Source organism: Bactrocera oleae, chromosome 2 (genome assembly GCF_042242935.1).
Source record: "Bactrocera oleae isolate idBacOlea1 chromosome 2, idBacOlea1, whole genome shotgun sequence".
In the NCBI taxonomy this organism is placed as follows: domain Eukaryota; kingdom Metazoa; phylum Arthropoda; class Insecta; order Diptera; family Tephritidae; genus Bactrocera; species Bactrocera oleae.
Window position 1 is genome coordinate 12,635,981 of NC_091536.1, and position 17,777 is coordinate 12,653,757.

At 31.5% G+C, this 17,777-nt stretch overlaps 1 long non-coding RNA gene across 3 annotated transcripts in view; it reads left to right on the forward strand.

The window, feature by feature from the left end:
* The first annotated feature begins 9,480 nt into the window (after positions 1 to 9,480).
* Positions 9,481 to 17,777, forward strand: part of LOC118683786 (uncharacterized) — a 40,117-nt gene continuing 31,820 nt past the window's right edge. The window contains exons 1-2 of one of the 3 annotated variants that reach the window (XR_011396311.1): positions 9,481 to 9,764; positions 11,709 to 11,939. This is a non-coding gene — a long non-coding RNA (uncharacterized lncRNA). Of the gene's footprint in view, positions 9,765 to 11,573; positions 11,648 to 11,708; positions 12,200 to 17,777 lie in introns of those variants that run through there. The other 2 variants (XR_011396312.1, XR_011396310.1) reach the window with 2 other exon arrangements.

The window sequence follows — 17,777 nt, forward strand, 5'->3', positions numbered from 1 at the left end:
TGGTAACGTCTTACCTACCGATTTTTCTTAGTATTTACAAATGCAAAAACACACCTGCGAAACTATACCAAACATTAGCTAATTGACTCGAGGCAACGCTGGCCGCAATGAACGGCATGTCGCCAGCAGACTTGTTTACTGATTACGTTTTAATTAAAAATCTTTGTTTTTCACTCAACATTAGGAAAAATAAAGCACTCACTCCAAAAAGAAAAATAAAGTGCGGCAATAACAAAAATTTCCAACTAATCAACCAAAACATTTGCGTTCATAATAGAAGAAATTAAAGTCGTCAACTAAACTGCTTGCCAACGACGCGACGGCATGAAATCAAAACTTTCCGCCTGTTTTCTCGCATACCCATAATTGCTTAATGAAGGCGGAGAGGGCGTATAGGTGCAAAGAAAACGAGAAGGTGGAACTGGCATGCGGCCGACATACTTGAATTTATTAATTTTTTTTTTTTTTGCTTTTGTCTTTGCGCTTCAACCCTTTTTCATTTTCATTTGTATTAACATTAGCTTTTTAGTGCTTTAATACTCGTATTACGCTGTTGTTGCTTTTTTGCCACTTTTGCGAACACTCTTTTATGGTACTTCATTAAGAATTTATGGTGACCTTTATAGTCTGCATGGCTACAATTATGCTCTTGATTTTTTAGGTTATGATTTTTCATGTTCTTGTTACAGAGTTGAGTTGAGATTAACTTTCCTTTACTGTTTATGCATTTCTAGTCGGTCCATGAATCGCAATTAAATTACCTACAGAGAATCAGAGAAAAGAAGAATGACTGAAAAAATTTACTTCGTCTGTCATTCGAAATTTAGATTTTCGCAATTACTCGCAACAGTTATTTCAGCGCATCTCTTAACATGGTTGATTGAGTTGAGCTAAATAAGTTTCTAGTTACATGAAAGAGAACGCTTGATAAAAATGCTTGTTTAACAACAACAATTGAATTTAGTAAGTTCGGTTAAAAGATGAGCTCAGCCAGCTAAGAGTCTCAAAAACACTAAACAATTTTTGCTTATCTCACCAAATCCCAAGCAAACAAAAAGCGATAGAAATAAAAAAGTATTATTCCCTTAAGATGGTCTCAAATGATGGTTTCAAAAACACAACAAAATTTTTGCATCATCTCACAAAATTCCAAGCAAGCAAAAAACGTTAGAAATATTACATTATTATACCCTTAAGATTATATCTTTTGATGCGTATTCGATTTTCAAGCCGTGGCACTTTGTATGGAATTATATGGATAGAAAAACATTGAGTTGAACCTTGAACCTTATGAATAATTTAAGAATTTTTCAAATAATTAAGCACTTATACTTATTAAGGGAACTTAGAAAATCGTTTAAAAACATTTAATCTGTAATATTCCTCAAAAAATGACGGTTACAGTTCGAAATTCCAGTTGAAGTCAAAGAACAACTAAGATAAATGACTTTAATTTTGACCCACTTTGGCTCTGAAAGTACTGTTGACCTCCACAATACGGTGTTGACCTCCTCTCTTGATGTTTTGCTTCAGCTTTACATTTCTTTCGGGCAAAACTTGCAAAACTTAATCTGGTAGTGTTTCTAGCACGAACCATACAACTAACGCTATATGACATACAGTCGGCTTGAGTTTCAAAAGTCGTCAGAAAGCTTTTTTCCTTTTTAATAGACTCATGACTTTCTCGAACAACTAATTTAGCATGGGTATGTAAACGAGATCGAAGTTACTTCGAAATGTTGAACGGAGTTTTCACCTTTATACTCTTTAGTAAAGATCATTGAATACGTACATTGCTTTGTTTTAGGTTAAGACCGTCAATATACAGACGAAAAAAAGTTTTAATTGTGTTAAACTATAAACAGTTTTTTATATACAAAAAAAAATTTAAAACAAAAGTTGATATTGCTTAATGAAACGAAAAGAGGTTAAAAACTTTATGGATGGAAAATAATTGTATATGGTAAAGATAAATATGTATGGGTTTCTGTTGAGTATGTATATGTATTCTTTGGTATATAAAAATATACAGGTTAGATTGAAGAAAGGGCAAACTTTTGTGCCAAAACGCGGCAGAGTAATCAAAAATTTATACTCACAAATAGACGGTCATAAGTGCCTACATATCTTTCAGTATAAAAGTAAGTACATGCTATAATAAATAATAAGTAACAGGATAATGAAAACAGCAGTAGTGACGGAAGGAACGCTGGATATATATACTTGTATATATATATATATATATTTGCTCGGTATTAGCTCATTAGAGGTTAGGAAACAAATCTCAGTTTAAAATAAAATGTTTCAAGTGAGGCCCACTATCCTCCTTTTAAATTTTTTTTTTTTTAAATATAGTCAAATTTAAGTTTGATAGATTGGTTTTCGACTAATTCGGTTTCTTTTTTATAAAAACTTTTTCAATTTTCAGAATCAGAATTTTCAGAATCAGTCTAAAAATTAAAAGCGTAAAAACAAAATAATCTATAATATTATTCTACAATATTTAATAAAAATCATAACATTATCGTAAAATATTTCGTAGTTCTAGTGTTAATAATAGATAATTTTTCAGAATTTCCCTCAAGCAGAATGCAAAAGCTTTTAAAACAAGTCCATAAGCGAAATAATTACACAAAATATTAAATTTGGATATCTTAGAGATCAGTGAGTTTGAGTTCAAGCCCGTAAAGACAAATCATTATTATAAATTTTTAAGATTTTTACGAGTGTCTAGACTCTAAAGTTAGCTGACCGTTCGTCCCGGTTTGGTCGGGATAGTCCGGATTCCGATTTAAGCGCCCGGGCTTGAAAATTAAAAAAACAAAGTGAATTGAATAAAATTGTGTTGCTCTTACACCTATTACATGTCGCGATTTTCAGAGAATTATAATATGAAAAAAATCGATGAGCGCGAAAAAATGTAAATTCAAAAATATTTTTTTTGGAATTTATAATTATAAACTTGGTATTAACATTCTTTATATTTTTAAATCCGGTATTTGTGTTTACAATTTTAAAAATTATGTTTAATTAGACTTTCGGTGTGCAGACCAGGGTGAATCACTTTTGAAAGCAAAAAAAAATCATCGTAGGTTGAAACCGATTAAAAACGAAAGATAAAATACCAAAAATTAATAACGGAAAAATAATATAGGGGCGATCTGAGTTAAGAGTTTCTTTCACTTTTTACCGAATCCAAAAGCTTCTAATCACAAAATAAAAAAATTTAATTACAATGTTAGTTCAGTTATTTTTTTGATGCATTACACTGTTAAACAAAATTATACTTTTTTGTTTTATGGAGTTCCTAGTTTCCTGTTTCTTACTAATTTGACGTCATTCAAATCTATCCTGAGTTTCTTTCTAGCAGCTCTAGTTTTAGTGATACAGGTAATTTTTGAAATATCGTTACTCAGCTAACTATAATTTATTTTTAGGGCAAAAAATATTTAATTTCATAAATAAACCGCTATACTTACATTATGAAGAACTTATTTAAATGAGCGGAATAGTTTTTGTGTTGTTTGTGGTGACTATATGTATGTTTAGAGAATGCCGTTAAAATGCATCTGATTGCATAAAAAAGGTATATTAGGACTACTTTTGAAATAAAATACATAGAACATAACTGGCTGATATGAGTCGATCTTAAAATATGATTATATTATAATAGTACCGGGTAGTATGAATGTGATGAATGCTCCTCTAATAGCCAGAGGCCGTGTTATATTACCCCCTCTTCACATAAAGTTAGGTCTGATAAAACACTTTATAAAAGCTTTAAACAAATGTTTAAAATAGATCAGTATAATATTACCGAAGTTAAGCACAGAAAATATTAAAGTTAATATTTTTCACGGTCCTTAAGCCAGGGAACTAATAAAGAAACAACATTTTATCAATTGCATTTATTTGGGTTGTGCCAAATTTCTTAGAAATTAACAAGTCTCCAGACCACATTCAACACATTGAGCAGCTCATGTTGCACTTTCAGAAACTAGGATGTAACATGAGCATCATGATACACTTGCTCTTGAGCCATTTAACCCTTATGTTAGTAACCGGGTATCCAGCGCGGTGTATTTGTGTGAATAGCTTAAAAAAATTCAATATTTCATTTTGAGCTCTCAAATCGTCGTTTTTTTAACTTAAAAAAGTAAATTAGTTCATTTTTTTTATTTGTTTTTTTTTTATTCTACGCTGTTAATTTTTTTTCTTTAAATTGTCACTTACTATTAGTATTTGAAAATAAACAAAATAATAATAATACTCAGATCGTGGTACCCGGTTGCTAAAAGACGTCGGTAAAGTTGGTTACTAACATAAGGGTTAAACCGCTTCCCAGAAAATTTACGCGTCATAAGCCAAGAACAAAGAGAAAACTTTCATCAGGATATTCGCACTATGGAAAAGCGGTGCCAGGGTCGTTGGAATGCAGCTATGAATGCGACATACAAACTTTTTTCATGTAAAGTAAGAGCTAGATATTTTTAAATTATAAAATTGTAGTATTTTTGGCTAAAAATGAAATATGTTCACTTTTCTAAATGTAGAGCTGCTAGAGAACAACTGACTGCAGATTCGGAGTCAGCATGGCAAAAATTCATCAAACAAAACTACTGTTTCAATGTGTTGTTTGCAACCCTGATGTATATATGTATGTAAGTATATATACAGAATATAATTTATAAGCCGCTAAGGTGAAAGAAACTTTCTGAGGAGCGGCTGCTAAAAAGAACATACATATAATATAAAAGTCCTACATACATACATATATACATACATATGCATCTATATAGTAAATAACAATCGAATTCGTAACCTTCTACCACGGCATCACGCACAGGCCTTACTGCCTACGAGGTCGTTGATATACAATATACACACACATTTAAAACTTAACACACACAGTTACATTGTATCTTTTATGCATTAACCTTAGCATGCGATTTTTACAATTTTTTGTATCTTTAATTATATTATATAAATCACTCCGTTTGATCAATAAGCCAAAGAAAGTTGCACCACATACATAACTCAGCTACTGGCCATTATACTTATTACTATTGTTATTATTATTGTTATTGTTCTTAGTCACAAGTTATTATTATATTATTATTTTTTTATTGGCAACTTCAACCTCTAATTTGCGTGGCATACAGCACTTTGGTGTCAGTTGCCAGCGTCACTTGCTGCATACAAATAAACGCAACACACGTAGATACATACATACATATGCACATAAGTAGCCAAGAGCACACATACATATGTAAATGCTGCACTCCAAAGGATGTCCAATCAAGATGAGCTTTTATTTCCACTTTTGCCAAACAATAACTTCCAGCAGCGTCAAACACTCATTATTTATTTGTTATTATGATTTTTGTTTTGTTTTTGTGAAATTGAATAAACGCGCGCATACAAGTGGCAAGCGATATAAATCACACGTTAGCAAAAACTCGAACTCGTATAACCGCCCTCGTGTGGCGACTTTTGTCAACTGAATTCAGGGATTCGTTCGAGTCTTGCGGCGACTGCAATGAAGATGGCTACACTTTGGAGCATATTCAGCGCCAAAAACGCTAAAACCAAAAGTGAACGAAAACAAAATTGTAACAACAACAGCAACGAGCCGTAGTAATGTATTGCCACGAGCATCCGATGACGCATAATCGGCAGCAATGCTGTGCTTACAGTTGTTGCTCTTGTTTTTGTTATTGTTACAATGGTGGTAGTTTAAGCTGGTTGTGGAGTTGGAGTGCTGGAGCGCGCTCGGGTCTGTCATGTGCCACTAGTAGGCCGTTGACGTAGACAGCAGCAAAATAATTTCCACCCGCTCATCGTTGCAAGACATACCAGTGGTCGTTGTTGCTGTGGTTGTGAATTTCAAAATTTTGTTACCATTGTAACCAATTGTTTGGCTTGGTGTTGTGTCTTTGATTCTATTCGAAATTTCTACGCAATTACACTCTCCATCATTTCCAACACATTTGCATTCTCTCGCTCTCGATGGAAATCTTTTCTCAATTGAAAGTAAGTGTGGTCTTGGCGTTGAACCACGTTTTGGCAAAATTTCGTCAATGTCCGTTTATCCTTGCAGTTGAAAGAGATAGCATGCTTGCGAAATTGCTATACGTCAGAATTTGCGCTCTGGGAGAGCAAGGTGGTAAGAGAGTGCATGTCTGAGTAGAAGGTGCAGTTTGTGAGCAGGTAGCATTGGCAGTATTAAATGTCGATATTTAAGCAATATCATAAGCAAACATATACATACATACATATACATATATAAATGTTTATGTACAAACATACCAATATTTATAGTAACAATAACCTCAAAAAAGTTCGTGCAACAACAAACACATTGCAGCATCGCATTATATGGCCAAGTGGATTCACATATGTACACATCCAAAGCTACATACACAGTTCCACACATACAAATGTAAGCTGAGAACGTGTCTTTATCTGACTTTAACGTCTGCAGCGTGCTTGGAGTTTTGGCAGCAGAGTGACGCGCGATATGCGGCGGAAGTGCACATCAACAATGCGGCTGCCAATATTCGATAAACGCAGAAATGGTCAGAAAGTAATAACAGCCGTAATAGGCCTCACTTATGGGTAGTGTCTGACCGAATATTTGGTTTTATTGGAAAATGTAGGAGGACGGTTATGCGTTTAATAGAAAATTAGCAATTCTTTTGGAATTTTTTCTTTGTAATGACAAATGTCATGACAAAACAAACTCTTTTTTTTATAAAATGGCGGCTATTCAAAAATTTACGTATACTTTAACAAAAATACTTACAAAAAATTTTTTTTCATCTAGCAAAATTTGTTCAGGAATTTTTAAAAAATATTACAAATTTTACATTTTCAGTTTGGGTCGGCTTATACGATAAAGAGATGTTTATAAAATAGTAGAACTTGTAATGTCAATTTTCAAGTATATCTTCCGATTACAACTTGAGATATCGTTAATATTAAAACAATAAAAGTAGAAAATAAATATTTTAAATAAAATAAAATACAGTGTGTTTGGAACCTAAGAAAGTAAATTTATACCAAATTTCATGAAAAAAGAATTTTTTTACAAGATAAGAATTAAAAACCCAAAAACTTTAGTTATGTGAATTTTTCACATAAATTTTGTGGTTATGCGAAAAAGGTGTTAATACCAAAATTGTAGATCTTTTCATTACCTACAATTTTTCAATATAAGTTTTTTCTATAGAATTCGCAGTTTTGTCGGAAATCGATATAAACCGTTTTAACCCTTAAAAATGCAACCACACCCCTCCACTACCTCTTCTTGACCTCAGTTTGCCTTCATCTTCCCTTTCCAATGTATTTTAACATACTATAAATTAGTTCACTATTTACAATTTTCAAAAACTTCTGCACTGACCTATTATTTGAAATGTTGCGCTGTCGTCTAATATTCCAAGAATTTTATTTACCAAATAATTACCTAATACTTGGTAAAACCATTTTGAAAGGACTTCAAATAATTCAGAATTCCAGTATCGACCGAGTTTATAATTACTAATACACTTTGTTGCGGTTATGCGGTTAATAATTACTTTTACTAAAGCGGAGAGAATTGCAATCGATTTCTACAAATATGCGAGCTAACGCCATTTTATTGCAAACCCGACGGAAAAACTTTAATTATTGCTTGTTTGGTCTCAGCGACCCAGTCATAATAGCTCTCGCACTTTTATTTAAACATGTACAACGGTAGGTTTCATATATTTTGCTACTCAAATTCGCTGCTACGGAAGACTATAACATTTAATCGCCTATCTTCCATAGTGCGCCATTAACTCCGCCGACAAAATTCTTGAAATGGCCACCATTCACTCCATCTCCTTTTGCGCTTATTCAACCTTTTTTAGCTTACCATCTACGTGTGTGTAAAAGTACAGTGATGGCAAAATTTTCGTTTTCTTTATTTATTTATTTTATTTTATTTCATTTATTTATTTTACATATTTTAATAGATATTTATTTGTCGGAACGGCCTATATCGGACCACTATAACATATAGCTGACATATATAATGAACTGTCGAAATCATGTCCTTGTATGGAAAACTTTTTTATATGACAAAATATCTTCACGACATTCGACATAGAATATTATACAAAACAACTCTATAAGCTTCGCAGAAATTGTTCAGATCGAAGCACTATAGCTTATACCTGCCATACAAACTGACCCATCAAAAACAAGTTCTTGTATGGAAACTTTTTATTTGTGAAGGGTTTTCCAGCTTTGTTTCAACCGAAGTTAACGTTTTTCTTGTTTTTTAATGTTACTATTATTATTATTATTACTATTTTTTTTGTAATTAATCAACTTTGAAATTAGTTTAATTTTTTTTGTATTGAATTGTATATTTTACAAATATTAATTTTTGTTATATTTTTCACTCTAAAATTAGTTCAATACACTTTTTAAGTGCATACAGATGTACATGCAAATATTATATAAAAATATTTTTTAATACATACATATATACCTTCACACACAACACTCTAAGTTTCCTACGTTAATTAGACCCCTTATCCATCCATTATCCGATGTTTTCCAAGTATATATTTTTTCTTTATTTACTTAAGCATACTTATGTTATAACTTCACAAATTTCCTGCATACCAATCAAACTCTTATCATTAATTATGTATTTACTTAGTTTGCATGTGACATATTTATGTATTTTTTTCTAAATAAACGTTCCATTTCCTTCGATTTCTTGATTTGTATTGGTCATTTCTCTGTTGCCACAATCGCAAAGTTGCGACTTTGTGCGCTGCTCTGCATTCCACATTGTTTATTGACTCAGAACTTTACCGTCTCGCCATTACATGTCGTTTATCTACCTTCCTTTTCTTTAACCAACACATTTCTCAGCGACATTCGTTTCAAAATTAGTTGTTTGTTTGCATTAAAGTCGAGATTATATGTATGCATGTATACGAGTGTGTAGATATGTATATGTACCAAGCTTATGTGCGAGCATAGTGTAATATGCATGTATGTATGTATATACCAGTATGCCCCATTACATTTGTGAACCCCTTTCGCGTAGTTCTCTGAGGGACTAACATTTTGCTGTGTGTGCTTTGCTTTGTTTTTCGCTTTGATGGATATCAAGTTCTGGCGTTGTGTTTACTTGTTTTCACTACAATATTCGGTTTGTTTTTATTATTTTTTCTTCTTCAATCTTCTTTGTAATAGGTTTCGGTCTTCTGCTTTCGTTTCATATTCGTTTTGTTGTCGTTTTTATCGTTTATTTCTTTATAGTTCTTAAATTGCTATGCTCGGTTGCTCTGTTTTATATATAATATTACTGCATAAAACTGCATGGTTTTTTATACCCTCAATAGGGTATACCTTCACGAAATTTGGCATCGTTTATTATCACAGACAATGCTATAATATCCGAACAATTTGTTTAGATCAGACTTATATAGCGTGTAGCTGTCAAATATACAAACTGGCCGATCAAACTCCAGCAAACGATTTTTTATACCCTTTTAAGCTATAATAAATGCTCCTGTAAAGGGTATATAGCTTCGGTGCAGCCGAAGTTAATGTTTTTTTGTTGTTTAATGTTGTTTTCTTTTATTACTATTTATATGTTTGTACGTTATTATAAATCTTTGTGGCCAATGTTATCGTCATTGCTTTTAAGTCTGCGTGATGATCTTGAACATACTTCTCTGAAAAATGATCCAGGCGTTTTATAATCGCCGTTACGGGTAAATACATGTTTCTATGTGTGTTTATATGTTAGTATAATACATATCTATATATGCAAATGTATGGATATATGCTTGGCTTTCTTTAAGACTTGTGGCTTTTCGTAAAAAATACCCTAGCATACATATAAATAATAAAATAAATACTTATTTACAAATAAATAATGATTATATAGTTTGTATTCCTGAGTAATCTGCTCGATATCCTATCAAGTGGCCGCAGGGGACGTTGCATTTGTCAATATAAAGTTGTGTTATTGTGTATAGTACTTAACTTTGGTTCAATGTTACTACTTTAAATTTGTTGATTTTTTTTTTTCACCAAAAACCATTTTTATAGAGTATAATTACAAAAACATATATTTGACTCATTAGTAAAAACAAAAACAAAAACAATATTTGATAAAAAATTATTTAATGAAGAGAAGAAAAAATTAACTAATTAACCAAGCATTTCGATACTTAATATTTTTCACATTTTATATCGGTTGTACCAACACGCCAATATTTTTATCATAATATTAGCGTTCACCGTTGCTAATACCATAGAAAGTGGGTGAAGAATGTGAATTATTTAATTTATTCCTATCTTCAATACATAAATTACAATATTGTCTTGTACAACTCTTAATAAAAAACTGATTTTATAGTACCGTTCTCGCAAAGAAGCACTTGGTAATATTACAGCTCTCATATCTATAATATAAAGCAATAACATGAACTGTGTTTACAGCAGTGTTAGAAGCGTATAATTGTAGCCGGTATTTAATATTATTTTCTTACAATCTGTTTTCTTGTTCGCTTAGAACTGATATTACTGGTATTTTAGTTAAATAGTTAAAATGAATTTATACATATTTTTCTAAAGAAATATTTTTCATACCGATGTTCAATATTTGTGAAGTTTTATTATAAGAAAAAAAATGTTTATTATTGATTAGTTAGAATATGTTCGTTTGAAAGGTTTTATTCTCACAGTATTTATTATTATTATTAAATATATTTTTGATTTCTAAATTTTAATAATACTTAAAAGCTCGAAAGTTGTTGTTATTACTTTTATTATTATTATTATTATTATTATTATTGTTATTATTATTATTATTATTATTATTATTATTAGTATTATTATTATAATAGTTATTATTATTACTATTAATTTTGAATATTATTTATACTCTATTAATATTTTATTTTTATTTCCCATAAATCCGTAATTTACAAATAAACATTTTCGTTTACAACTCATATTAAATTGATTTAACTGGCAAAAATAAAATAAAATTATTTTATCTTATTTTGTTTTTTATACTATTTTTTGTTAGCTCATTTTATTTTACTTTAATTTATTTTATTTTATTTCATTTTATCTTTTTAATTTAATTTTATTTTATAATTTATTTTAAAAATATTATATAATTTTTATTTAATTTTCCCACATTTAGTAACTCATTTTTAATTTTTATTACTTTAGCTTTGCCTTGTACGCAAAATTAGCAACTTTTTTTTAAATAAATAAGTTTTTAAATACTTTGTATAGTTTACAATGCAAAAAAATATTTTAATTTAGCAAAAACCAAACATGTTTTTTAACCTATACACTTTTATGTTTATTGCTTGTTAGCATTACACTTGAAAATTCCTTTATTTTTGAAAAATTTTATGAAATATATTTTATTTATACGCACATATATTTATATGTATTTTTTTGTATGTATTGTTTGCCAGTTATTCTACGCAGCTTTCAAATCAGAAACACTTTTTGCTTTTCCTTGAGTTAATTTCACATCTTCTTTATTTCATTGCGTCATTAAAGTAACTTTTTTTTCGTCAGTCCCTTCATTTATTAACCTTTCTGTTTTCTTAGTTTTGTTATTATTAACGTACGTAATAAGTACGTACATTATTATTAAATTCGTTAAATTATTAATTTTTTTCTTTCAGAGTTATTGTATTTTATCACATTTAACAGAAAATTGAGCAAAGCTACCGAGAAACCACAAAATCTTATTTCGGCAACGCTAATCAGACGTTATCGGTCGTAGAGTGTGTTTTTGTAGTGCAATGTCTATGGTCATTGGGACCGTTTGACCGTTAAATAAGTGGGAGAAATACTGCTCCTGCATACACACACACAGGCATACATATATATGTACATATAAGCGGGTAAAGCTGGTAAGAATAATGAAAATAAATAAAGCAACAATAGCACGTGATACAAAATTATTTAGTGCTGCAATACACTTCAATTCCGGGTTTCTAATTGAATTTATAACAAAGAAAATGAATTCAAACATTCTGAATATTTTTAAAGTTTAACTTAAATTTGCAAAATTATAATATAAACATAATGTAAAGTTTGTTGCTTAGTTTACACAAAGTTTCGCACGCAAAACACACACATGTAAAACGCACACAGACACACACTACACATAGTAAGTTTTCTGAATATTTGCATTAAATAAAACTTGGTCAGGAAAATATTTTGACGTTAAATTGTAACAAAAACACTCGAGATATTATAATTTGTTGTTGTTAGTGTAAATAGATTACTTATGTATATGTATGTATGCATTGAAACTTTATTTTGTCACCACGCACACGCTGGGACATGTGAACTTTTTGGTTTTCGCTTAGAAGTATTTAACTTTTTGACACTTTACCATTTCCACATCCTTCACAACACTTGCTCACACACACATATACATATGTATATATATAATACGTACAAATATAGGTAAATATATACTATATTTATTTAGTTACTCCGCCACTTATTGTTACACTATTTATACCTTTTTGTTTTGCTTGTCTCGACCTTACGATGTCACTTCATCAAATTTCATTTACTGCTATTCAATATGACGTTTCAAAGCAAACACACACAACTAATAAACTTTGCCGAACGGAAGCAACGTTTAAGCGAATTTCACACGCACTAATAACCTGTCGAAATAACGGTCACAATTGTACTGAAAAGAGTTGGACGCCAACAAGCACGCTAAAGCAAAGCAGTCAGTCTGTCAGCACACGAAGCGAAGTCAGAATCAACGGCGAATACGTCGAGTAAATTGCCACCAACAAATTGATCAGTTGACGGCAGCAAACAAGAAAATACGCTTTTTCAGCATGCTGTAAAGGCAAACAAAAACAATTTTAGCAACAACAACGTTGCAAGATGCACGCTCTATGGTATTTTCTTATTTGAGTGTGAGTATTTCTTATTGGTGTGAGCAAATACGGTAAAGGTGCTATGCTATTGCATTGTGTGTGTGTGTCTCTATAAATGTGTGCTCCCGCTCATGTGCCGCATATTCGCTGGAGAGCACAGCTCTCTTAATTGGGGAGCATGGGAGAGTAACTTCAGCTTGGTTTTTGTTGTTTGAGCGGCGTTGAGCGCAGTGGGGGCTGCGTGAATGCCGCCTGCGCATTGTTTCAAATGTTTTTTTTTTGTTTTGTTACAAAATTTCAATTTCTGCAAAAACAAAAACAAAAACAAACAAATGCGCCGTCATAATAAGGACACAAGCGCATAGTTCAAAACCAATAAAAATCATTGCACGCAAAGAATGAGATTTTCAGTTCAATACAAAAACAAATGTCCACACACATACATAAGTATGTATTTGCATTTTGAGATAAACTTACATGCCATGTTTCGAAAAGATAAAATTCTTGCTCAAGCCGCGCTGAGAACATTTAGCTGTGTAGGCCAGTCAAGCGTAAACGAGAAGCGTCAATTAAACAGAAAGCCGCCTAGACGTGTTTTGCTCAAAAACACTAACACACACAATGTTATGCTGAATTCACACATACAGTCATATTATTATATATATGTAAATTTTTGATAGCTGGCCGTCGAGGCGTCACCTACACATGTTTAAGCACACACACTAAAATGTGGAGCCAGACTTTAGTGAAGTTGGTAGTAGTCCTCAATTCGCCCTGCTCTCCATATCCATTGCTGCTTTAATTATGAATGTATGTATGCGTGTGATTTCCCTCGAACCACTTCCGCTCTACTTCATGTCACCAAGAAGACCAGTCGCAGCTACTTACAACACCGACTAACGAACTCATTATGAGTGTTGTACTGTGGGTTTTATTTACAATTCCATAAACTTGAAGTTAAAGTAAAATAATTTTAAATTAAAAAAATGTTACTTTCAAATTTTCGCAGTATAAAAAGTAGGCGACTTCAATAGAATTGTGTTGCGTGACAAATTTCCGTAATGGTCGCCGCACAAAATCTTGAAGGTTGAACTATCATTTCTAAGATCATTTGTTATATTTCTCGAACCTTTCAAGACAAATATAGTTATAAAGTTGCCACCTGTTTGAACATGTAAGGTCTCAAAATATGTATAAAACAAATACAATGCTAAAAAAGAAGGGGTTAATAAAATCTTTGAAGAAGTTTAGGAGGGCAAAATTTTGAAAGTATATTTATGGTTGCCACCTATTGTAATTATTTTATTCATTTAAATAGTTGAAAATATATTATTGAATAAAATATTTTTGAAACGGGTTGCCACATGTTCGAAAATATAATGGAAAATAATTTGTCATTACAATTGTCATTAGAATTTGTGTACGTACTGCTATTACATTAAAGGTTTTTGAGCAGTTATTGAAAGTATATTCGAAGACATATTTCGTAAAACAATCAATAAATTTCGTTGACAGAGGTATGCACATATGTACATATATAAAATATCTGGCATGTATATGAAATGGATCAAGGCTTTACGACCACGACTGTGTCAAAAGCATTATGAACCAAACTAAAGTAGTCGATTCATTTTTGGAGAATTTTCAAGCAGTTCTAAAGTATGTCTAGCTAAAAAGTTTAGTCTACGTTCTGAGTTTACTGATAATAAGTAAGAGTATTTTGCTAGTTTGTGAGATACCAGATTAGTGAGCAACGAGCATATAAATTACAAACTTTTCTATTACGATTAAATATCGATTCTTCGCTGTTTTCCAAGGAATTTCGACAATAACTTTTGTTTAAATTTTCCTTTACCATTGTATTGTTATTTCTGATTTAAGTATCTGTAATTCATTTGGAAGCTAGTTACATGAAGAGGGGTGACTTTTATATTTTGGGATCCCTTTAAGTCAAGTTCCGAGCTTTGTTTTCACTATATTTACATACTTAATTTTAAATCACACTGAGCAACTCCATATTATTCCATAGTATTTAAAACCATCATGACATTTTTTTATTTTTCATTTAACCGCTCATTGTTCTTTTCATGTCGCTGCTATTGTCTACCTTTAACATAGAAATGTATAAACACACGAATACACAAGTGGAGATTACATTTTCGATCCCCCAATCAACGCGCCTCCATATTAAATATGTACACATGTATGTACATATATTTTATAATTTTTTTTTTCTTCTTTCTGTTGTTGATTGTTTAATGCATAGCCATGCGGCGTTTGGCGGCATCGGACACACAGTGGTTGCGAATATTGAGAAACGAAACGAAAACGAAATAAACAAAACACACACAGCATTAAATGAGAGTATTCACACCGCCAACTGTGTAGAGCAAAACACCTCCACTGAGATTGCTCCATAAAATATAAAGTGACCCCAAAATTCTCACGTACTCAATTGGAGTTTTCAATGCTCCAATAATTTGGCTCTCCAACAAGGGTCTTGCTCTCTATCTTCTAGTTACTCACTTGCTTTACTTGCCTTCATTTAATGTGGCGTTGTGTGACTGAAACAGCTAAAATTTGCGAGAGAGCTCATATTCACCCTAACCAGCCATAGTGGCAAGTGAGATAACCACTTAGCATATGCTGGGCTTCAAACAATAGTCGTTTTTAGCTCGCATTTTCGCCCATGCATCATATTTCCGATTTATTTAAAATTGCAAATAGCAAAGCACGGAGAAACAGGGATGTTAAATATATATATAGGGTGTGTAAATTATTAAAATGACAGCTAACTGTAATTTACCTTATTTTTCATATAATGGCTATAATAGAGTTAAGAGTTCTCATTAGAACCGATAAAATGTATAATTTATCTTACTCATTGGCGTAAACAAATACTTTGGCAAATGTACAAGATTTCTGATGAAAAGGTTTTTTATTTTAACTTCAAAACAAATTATAGTGTAAATGTAAATATTTTTAAGAATTTTCTACTATTTGGAAAGCATCTACGGTCATAAAAACCCAAAGTTACAAAGTCAGAATTGGTAATTAAATCGTATCAGTGGAACAAAGCACCTTTGTTTTAGCGGGTGTTCTAATTTAGAGGCCCAAAATTCGATATTTTTACTTTTAATTTTGGTTATTCATATTTCAAGAGTACACAAGATAAATTTAGAAAAAGAATACATCTTAACAAAATTATGAATACTTGAAGTAGAAGGTAAGAGAAAGGAGAAGTTCGTGCATCTTAAAATAAAACAATGACGGATTATTTATTAATAGAAATTTCTTTATCGTAAGAAGACGACAACAAAAAAAATTTAACTTTCTCGATTTTTTTAACATATTGAAATTAGAAATTTTAAGTTTTTGAGACAGGGAAATATTTAGAGAAAATGTTAAATTTCTAGTAAGTGGACTGATTAGAAGATATCGCAACGACCGCATACCAAAACCGGTCGAGCAGCGCTGCTAAAACAATTATTACTTCGAAAATAATTTGAGTTTCAAAGAATATGAAAATTCATTTTTTTTTCGAATTTCTAGGCTAAAATATAGGTGAGATTAATAGTATCAGATTTTCAAAAATTTTGCAAAATCATTAGAAATAAAATTTGCTCCTATTTTGATTACAAGAAAATATTATTCGCTTTAACTTCAATTTCATTAAAATACTTGAGTAAGAGTTTCTTTTAAATTAAATTAATCCAAAATAATGGTTGCAACTTTTCAAAAACTTGTTAATATATAAAATTTTTTAGAAAAAGTAAAGCCATTCTAGGTCCTTGCCACATCTGATTTCTGTGCTGCCAAAATTTTCTTAAATTTCTTCACACATTGAATTGATGTCAAGAGATTGGTCATAATACACTTCTCAAATTGTTCTTTATACGAAGGTCCAACTGTTATAGGAACTACTGTGAATGGGGCACAATGGGACTAATGAATGAAATGGCTTAATTCCGGTCACTTATAGTCAGGCGTTTTGTCGACCTTACTTCTTAACCAACCAATCATCTAAAGTGTCCCTCTCGTATGCTCTTTATCTGGCCTTCTACATCATAAAATTTTAGTTCAAGAAATTTTTAAAAAGTTAAACATGTGTTCCAATGTGAAAGAATTCCCCAATGGCAATCGTTAATCCTGGAATGTTCTTATCTTGCTGATTTGACATAGACAAGCATTCAAACCCATTTAGATTTGCTTAGGATAAATGCCTTTTGGGTTATCCGGTTTTGGGGAGGATTGAAGATGCAATTCATCAAGAATAACCAAATGAACGTCCAAAAATACTTAGTTAATCTTTAATAAATAGTTTAATTTAATTTATTGCTTTAATAATCGAATTTTTTAGCCAGAAAAGTCTATAACTGCGAATATATAATTTGGAGGAGTGTCAAACAGCCTGCCATGCTTGTAAAGAAGCACCTACCATACATACATATAGGTATAATGCTATTTTATTTCTCTATATAACAGCTTATTTCTTTTTCCATCACTTGGCGCCTCATTATTTTTTAAAGCCATTAAAAAACGCATTTGCTCGTAACGCACGAATCAGCAAAAAAAGAATGCCAATTGGCAGCAATCGGCCATCTAACAAAAGTATCAATAATACAATAAATTTGTCGGCCCAGAAAATGCAACCAAATTTCAATCATTGCCTTATACATAGCTACAAGGATTAGTGCGCAGTGCTTTTCAAGAGGCAAGTACATAAATAACCAAGTCTGGTGGCAGAGGTGGGCCGCCAACAATCCGCTGCAGGCTGAGGCAGTTAAGGTGAAATCGTGCACTTTATTGCCAAATACGTAGGCAATTTGAGTGAATAGGCAA